Raw genomic sequence first — 7,592 nt, 5'->3', positions numbered from 1 at the left:
ATGAGTCCGGCGGCGCCACCCGTCGACTTTGAGATGATCGGCCAGTTCGAGTATCTGTCCACTGTCACAAGGTAGTGTGCACCCCTGTGTACAAAGAAGTCCGAGCACACTGCCTGAAAGGGGTAAACGACCAGAATAGGTGGAGTTGGTGGCGCTCCAGGCTGTGATGGTGCCATCCGGTGGCAGTGTTCGCAGTTTTTCCGAGTGGCGCTGATGTCGGCCGACATGCCTGGCCAGAATACAGAGGATTCTGTACAGGCGGTCATCATTGATACGCCCTGGTGGGCAGCGTGTAGGGCGCTCAGCACATCGCCGCGGAGTGAGGGTGGTATGACTACTCGGTCCTTGTATAGGATCACTCCATCTGTCGATGTAATGTTCTCGCGGTACTGGTGATAGTCGCGAATTGTCTCTGGCATCTCGATTTTTGAGTCGGGGATGCCGTTCATTGTCATTCCCTCCAATATGTGCATATCGCCATCGCTGCTGGTGGCTTCCCTGACGCGATCCCATGTTACTGATCGCAATGATTCGAGGCCCGCGGCACACCATGCCAGGTTGTCCTCGACGTCGTCGTCATACTCCGGCTCAGTTTGGCGTAGGAGGGACAGGACGTCGGTGTGCGTGCTTGGCTGGAGGTGGGTCGCTATGGTGGCATTGTCATCTGGAAGGTTCATGAGTGGAGGTCGCGTGGTGCCAACTGGCCTGCGCGACATGGCATCTGCCGCCTTGTTCTTCATGCCCGGGATATGTATGATGCGGAAGCGATAACGCAGGGTCTTCTCCTTGAGGTTCCTGAGGCGGGGGTTGGGTATGTCGTCAAGTGCTCTGTCCGAAAGGAGTTTCAGCAGTGGTTTGTGGTCTACCGCAACGATCAGGTTCTCGCAGCCCAGTACGAAGTAGCGCGCTTTGTCCAAGGCGTCCGCGACTGCGAGAGCCTCGCCCTCTATGGGCGCGTATCTGGATTCTGCCGCGTGTGTAAATCTGCTGCCGACCAGGGTTATTTTCCATCCATCAGTGCAGCAGAATGGTCTAACTGGCACGCATCGGCAGTGCTTTTGAAGCAACCAGAATCCGATTCCCTCCTTCGACCAGTCCGTGGCGATGCATGTTGGCTTAGTTTTGTCAAATATGCGGACACCGTGTTCGATTTCTTGTACGATCACGTCTTTCGACTCGCGGAATATGTCCTCTAACTCCATGGACCACTGGAAGCGTTCTCCACTTTTCAGGAGCTTCCGGAATGGCTGCATTCGTTCGGCCATACTAAAGGCGTATGCCACCTGGTTGACAAGCCCGAACCACGATCTGACGTCGGTGATGTTACGCGGTTGTGGGAAATCGTGGATTGCTTCCAGGTAGCGGCTGCACGGTCGCACGTCGGTCATGGTGATGGTGAAGCCCGCGAAGTCCACCGTGGGTGCGCTGAAGACAAACTTCTCCGGGTTGAGGATGATTCCATTCCGGCCGCATATATCCAGCCATTGGACCGCCTGGAAGTAGCTCCCCTCAATCGTGTCTGACCATAGGAGCGTGTCATCTACGCACTTGGTCTTGTTACCAATGTCCGCGACGATCTCATCGTATCGTCGTGAGTAACCGTCCCCGATGCCATATACCCTTGTGGGGCAGATAGGTACCGGTAGCGCCCCCATGGAGTGATGAAGGTCGTCTTGTGGCGGTCGTCCTCGTGTAGGCGGACGCTATGGTAACCGTTCCATGCGTCGAATACTGTCTTGCGCTTCCCGTTAGGTACGCGTCTCGCCTGGTGGAACGGGGATTGGGTGTGGTGGGTCTCGCGGAACGCATGCTTGTTCAAGGCCTGAAAGTCGACGGTGCGTCGCGGCTTGCCATTCTTTTTCGCGCAAATTACCATGCGGTGACACCATGTCACCGGCGTGCCGAAGGGTACTTCCTCCAACACGCCGAGCCGAACGTCCTGGTCGAGGCCTGCTTTTACCTCATCTTGCCAATGTATGGCCACGGAGATGGGAGTGTGATGGGCAACCGGTGTCGCGTTCTCACTGAGCATAAGACGTAGTGGCGGGCCGGTCATTCTCGGTAGTGGCTGGTGTGGGCACGTGTTGAATGTGCTCTGAGCATACATCCTGAGTAAATGTGACTGTAGTGCCTCTCTGTTGGCCTCGGTCGCTGGCATGGGGAGTGCGGTCGGCTTGGTCGGCGGTTCCGCGCGTCGCGGGCAGTCGCACAATTCCGAGGTTGTCAGATTCACCTCTCCGAGTGTCGGGAATCTGTCCGAGATCATTCCCAGGTCCATGCAGGCCGCGCGGGAGAGGAAGATGCGGTCTGAAGAGTCCGTCACATACGCGATTTGGCGCGTCTCCAATCTCCGAGCGTCATCACTGTTACCGGCGAATCTGACTACCACGGCTCCGAGGATACGAATTCCTCTGTTGTTTGCGGCCTTCATGGTCATGGATACAGGTATGAGGTCCTCGGTACTCAGGCCCATTTGTTGGACGACTTTAATGCCGATCAGGCAGCTCTGGCACCCCGTGTCTGCCATAGCGGGTAGGGTTACCGCGCGGGTGTGTTTCAGGAGGTTAAAACCCAGCGCTTTGTAATCCTCGCGCTTGTTGGTGAGAGTGAGGTTGACGTATGGCTGCGGGTCGGATATGCGTTTCATCCACTTATCGCACATATCATCGTACAGGTGGTGAGCGAGGGGAAGCGTGCGCATTTCGTCCTCTGTGCTGGCCATGGTGACCGTGCATAGCTCGACGAAGGCTGCCGTCTGCTCGTCGTACATCCCGTCGGTCTCCTTAGATGGGGGTCTTGCCGATCGGCCGCCCAGGCACGCCTTGTCGAGGTGATTCTGGCGGTCACACTTCCGGCACTTTTTACCGTATCCGGGGCACTCGGCGCGTCTGGCGCGCCATTGAGGCGTTTTGCCGTGGCCCACCTCGCCGCAGTAGATGCATACTCCTTCGGGCTTGGCCTTCCGTTTTTCCGGCCTGGCTCCTACTCTGGCGCGGACGTCCTGTCGCTTTCCCCGCCGATACGAACTACTGATCGCGTCCATGCTCTGAGTGTCAAGCAGGCGCGATGCCGAGCGTTTTCCACACTCTTTGGCCTCGATATACTCTATCATGTCCTTTAATGGCATGTCCTGTTTCTTCTCACCGAGTAGGTCAAGTTGTATTGCTTGGTCCGCGATGCCACGGGCAACCACGTTGCGCAATATCTCTTCGGTGAAGTCGTTGACCTGATCGCACCCCGCCTTGGTGCACTTCATTTCATACTTGCACGTGTCCGCCTGCCCTTTGATGCGGGCGTGGAACGACCGGACGGGCTCCTCGTGTCCCTGCCGCATGTTAGACAGGGCCACTCGAGCTACCATCGTGTTCTCCGTCCGGACGGCGAGCGCCTTCATGGTGGCGAGGACGTCTTCTTCATCGCAGCCCACGAGGCTCCTACCCGCCGCGCGAGTGAGGTCCTTTCTCAGCTCCTCCTCACAGCACTCCAGTAGCTGCGCGACTATGTCGGGTCCGACAAGCTTAGTACCTGTTTTGTATTCGCCCCAGCGGGTTATGAAGTACGACCAGGCCTCGCCCGTTCCGGCCAGTGCTATGGAGGGACGCTTGAGTTTCTCCATCTTGGCATTCGAGCTCGCCGCCCTGGGGGCGGCGACGTGCACAGTGGCATGTATACTCAACATGGCGACCACCACTGCCGCCTCTGCGTGTGTAGCCATATAGTCACAACCCTCGATCGGGCACTCTGCTTCCACCGGCGCCATAGGAACAGTTATTCTGGAGTAAACGTTCTATTTTCGGTGATGCACACGTGTGTACAGTGTCCTGGGGGCGAAGATTGGGTACAGGACCCGAGAAATCCAAACTCACTGTCGACGTTCTCGTGGTCCGTTTTCACCCAGTCGCGTCCTCCTCAGCACCGACGATCTTTACTCGACTGCATCAAGCTGTTTGATTATAAATAAGAACAGAGTTCAATTTGTTCGACCACTTTATTAGCGTGGAACGACAATAATCAAACAAGTATTGAACAGGTTGAAACGCCCACAACATCCCTGGCTCCGGGTCAGGCTGCGCATGCGCACTGGCACAGGGGACCGTCGATATGTGGAATTACCGTAAAGTACAATGTTCTCTAAGGAGAGTGTCTGACCGAGTGATGAGTGTGAAGTTGGAAATTGAAGGGGTGATGATGAATGTCATCAGTGCATATGCCCCACATATGGGGTGTGAGATGGAATATAAAGAAGATTTCTGGAGTGAGTAAGATGAAGTGGTGGAGAGTGTTTCCAAGGATGAAAGAGTGGTGATTGGAGCAGATTTCAATGGGCATGTTGGGGAAGGGAATAAAGAGGATGAGGAGGTGATGGGTAGGTACGGTCTCAACAAGAGAAATGTGGAAGGGCAAATGGTGGTAGAGTTTGCAAAAAGAATGGAAATGGCAGTGGTAAATACATATTTCAAGAAGAAGGAGGAACACAGGGTGACATACAAGAGTGGAGGAAAGTGCACACAGGTGGATTACATCTAAAGCAGGAGAAGCAACCTGAAAGAGATTAGAGACTGCAAGGTGGTGGCACAGGAGAGTGGAGCTCGACAGCATCGATTGGTGGTCTGTAGGATGACTTTAGAGGTGAGGTTGAGGAAGAGAATGAGGGCTGAACCAAGGACCAGATGGTGGAAGCTGAAGGAGGAAAACTGTTGCGTGAAATTTAGGGAGGAGGTGAGACAGGTGTTGGATGGTGGTAAAGATAGGTGGAATGATTGGGCAACTACAACAGAAGTTGTGAGGGAGATAGCTAGGAAGGTACTTGGTGTGACATCTGGACAGAGGAAGGAAGATGAGGAGACTTGGTGGTGGAACGAGGAAGTAAAGGAAAGTATAAGGAAGAAGGGGTTGGTGAAGAGGAAGCGGGATAGTCAGAGAGATGAAGAAAGTAGGCAGGAGTACAAGGAGTGGCGGCGAAAGGCAAAAAGAGAGGTGGCAAAGGCCAAGGAACAGGCATATGACGAGCTGTATGAGAAGTTGGATACAAAAGAAGGGGAAAAGGATTTATGCTGATTGGCAAGACAGAGGGACAGAGCTGGGAAGGATGTGCTGCAGGTTAGGGTGATAAAGGACGCAAATGGGAATGTGCTGACGAGCGAGGAGAGTGTGTTGAGAAGGTGGATGTAGTACTTTGAGGAGCTGATGAATGAAGAAAATGAGAGAGAGAAGGTTGGAAGAGGTGGAGATAGTGAATCAGGAAGTGGGTGGATCAGTAAGGATGAAGTGAGGACTGCTATGAAGAAGATGAAAAGTGGAAAGGCGGTTGGCCCAGATGGTATACCAGTGGAGGCAAGGAAGTGCTTGGGAGAGATGGCAGTGGGGTTGTTAACCAGATTGTTTAATAAAGTCTTGGAAAGTGAGAGGATGCCGGAGGAGTGGAGATTAAGTGTACTGGTTCCGATTTTCAAGAATAAGGGTGATGTGCAGAGCTGTGGAAATTACAGAGGGATAAAGTTGTTAAGCCACACCATGAAGTTGTGGGAAAGAGTAGTGGAAACTCGGTTGAGAGGAGAGGTGAAGATCTGTGAGCAGCAATATGGGTTTATGCCAGGAAAGAGCACCACTGATGCGATGTTTGCTTTGAGAATGTTGATGGAGAGGTATAGGGAAAGCCAGAAGGAGTTACATTGTGTGTTTGTGGATTGAGAGAAAGCTTATGATAGGGTGCCAAGAGAGGAGCTGTGGTATTGTATGAGGAAGTCGGGAGTGGTGGAGAAGTATGTGAGGATCGTGCAGGATATGTATGAGGACAGTATGACAGCGGTGAGGTGTGCGGTAGGAATGACGGACCGGTTTAAGGTTAAAGTGGGATTGCACCAAGGATCAACTCTGAGCCCTTTCCTGTTTGCAATGGTGATGGACAGGTTGACGGACGAGATCAGACTGGAGTCTCCATGGACTATGATGTTCGCAAATGACATATGGATCTGTAGGGAGAATAGGGAGTAGGCTGAAGCAAGCCTTGAGAGGTGGAGGTACACACTGGAGAGAAGGGGAATGATAGTCAGTAGGAGTAAGACGGAGTACATGTGCGTAAATGAGAGGGAGGGTGGTGGTATGGTGCAGTTGCAAGGAGTTGAGGTGGGGAAGGTGGATTGGTTTAAATACTTGGGATCAACTGTCCAAAGTAATGGAGAGTGTGGGAGAGAAGTGAAAAAGAGAGTGCAGGCAGGATGGAGTGGGTGGAGAAGAGTTGCAGGAGTGATTTGTGACGAAGGGTAGCTGCAAGAGTGAAGGGGAAAGTATATAAGACGGTAGTGAGACCAGCTATGTTGTATGGTTTGGAGGCGGTGGCACTAACAAAAAGACAGGAAGCGGAGCTGGAGGTGGCAGAGTTAAAGATGCTGCGATTCTCGTTGGGAGTGACGAGGATGGATAGGATAAGAAATGAGTATATTAGAGGGACAGCGCAGGTAGGACAGTTTGGAGACAAAGTGAGAGAGGGGAGATTGAAATGGTTTGGACATGTGCACAGGAGGGAAGCGGAGTATATCGGGAGAAGGATGCTGAAGATGGAGCCGCCAGGTTGGAGGAGAAGAGGAAGGCCAAAGAAGAGGTTCATGGATATGGTGAGGGCGGACATGCGGGTGGTTGGAGTGTCAATGGAAGATGTGGAGGATAGAGGAAAATGGAGACGGTTGATCCGCTGTGGCGACCCCTAACAGGAGCAAGCCGAAAGAAGAAGAAGAAGATATATATTTATATTTAAACATATACATATATATATATATATATATATATATATATATATTTATATATATATATATATATATATATATATATATATATATATGTATATGTATATATATATGTATATATATATATACATATATATATATATATATATATATATATATATATATATATATATATATATATATATATATTGTTGCGGTTGTGGAAATTCACAGAACACCATTCAGGTTCTCCGAAGATCAGTTATGTCGATAAGTGTGTGTCCAGATAGATTTCCCCACCGATGTCTAATGGGAATAATTTGTGAGCCGGGCTGTGTATCTTTGAGGTAGTATTATTCTTTACTATCGTTATTTTGAACAACATCTCCTCACCACCTTTTCAACAACCGCCAACATCTCCTCACTACCTTAACCAACAACCGCCAACATCTCCTCACTACCTTAACCAACAACCACCAACATCTCCTCACCACCTTCTCAACAACCTCCAACATCTCCTCACCACCTTGACCAACAACCGCCAACATCTCCTCACCACCTTAACCAACAACCGCCAACATCTCCTCACCACCTTCGTGACAACTGCCAACATCCCCTCACAACATCAAGAAAATAAGCAACGTCTCCTCACCTTCATCTCCACAGACGCAGCCATCTTTTCGCCAGCAACGGCATTCCACGGATGAGTGGCATCTTCGCCGACAGACGCGGACAAACTCCAGAGGGCATCTCCAGACGAACTCCCTCGTCGGGGCGAGGGCCGGTGATTTCTACCACATCCGCTTTCTCCGCATTTGATGGCAAGATCGGATCAAAATGACAAAAGTGGTGGAGCCAGCGGGGGGTGAA

Source organism: Eptatretus burgeri, chromosome 12, assembly GCF_056783735.1.
Source record: "Eptatretus burgeri isolate ZD-2024b chromosome 12, Ebu_testis_v1, whole genome shotgun sequence".
Classification (NCBI taxonomy): domain Eukaryota; kingdom Metazoa; phylum Chordata; class Myxini; order Myxiniformes; family Myxinidae; genus Eptatretus; species Eptatretus burgeri.
This window is presented reverse-complemented; position numbering follows the sequence as displayed.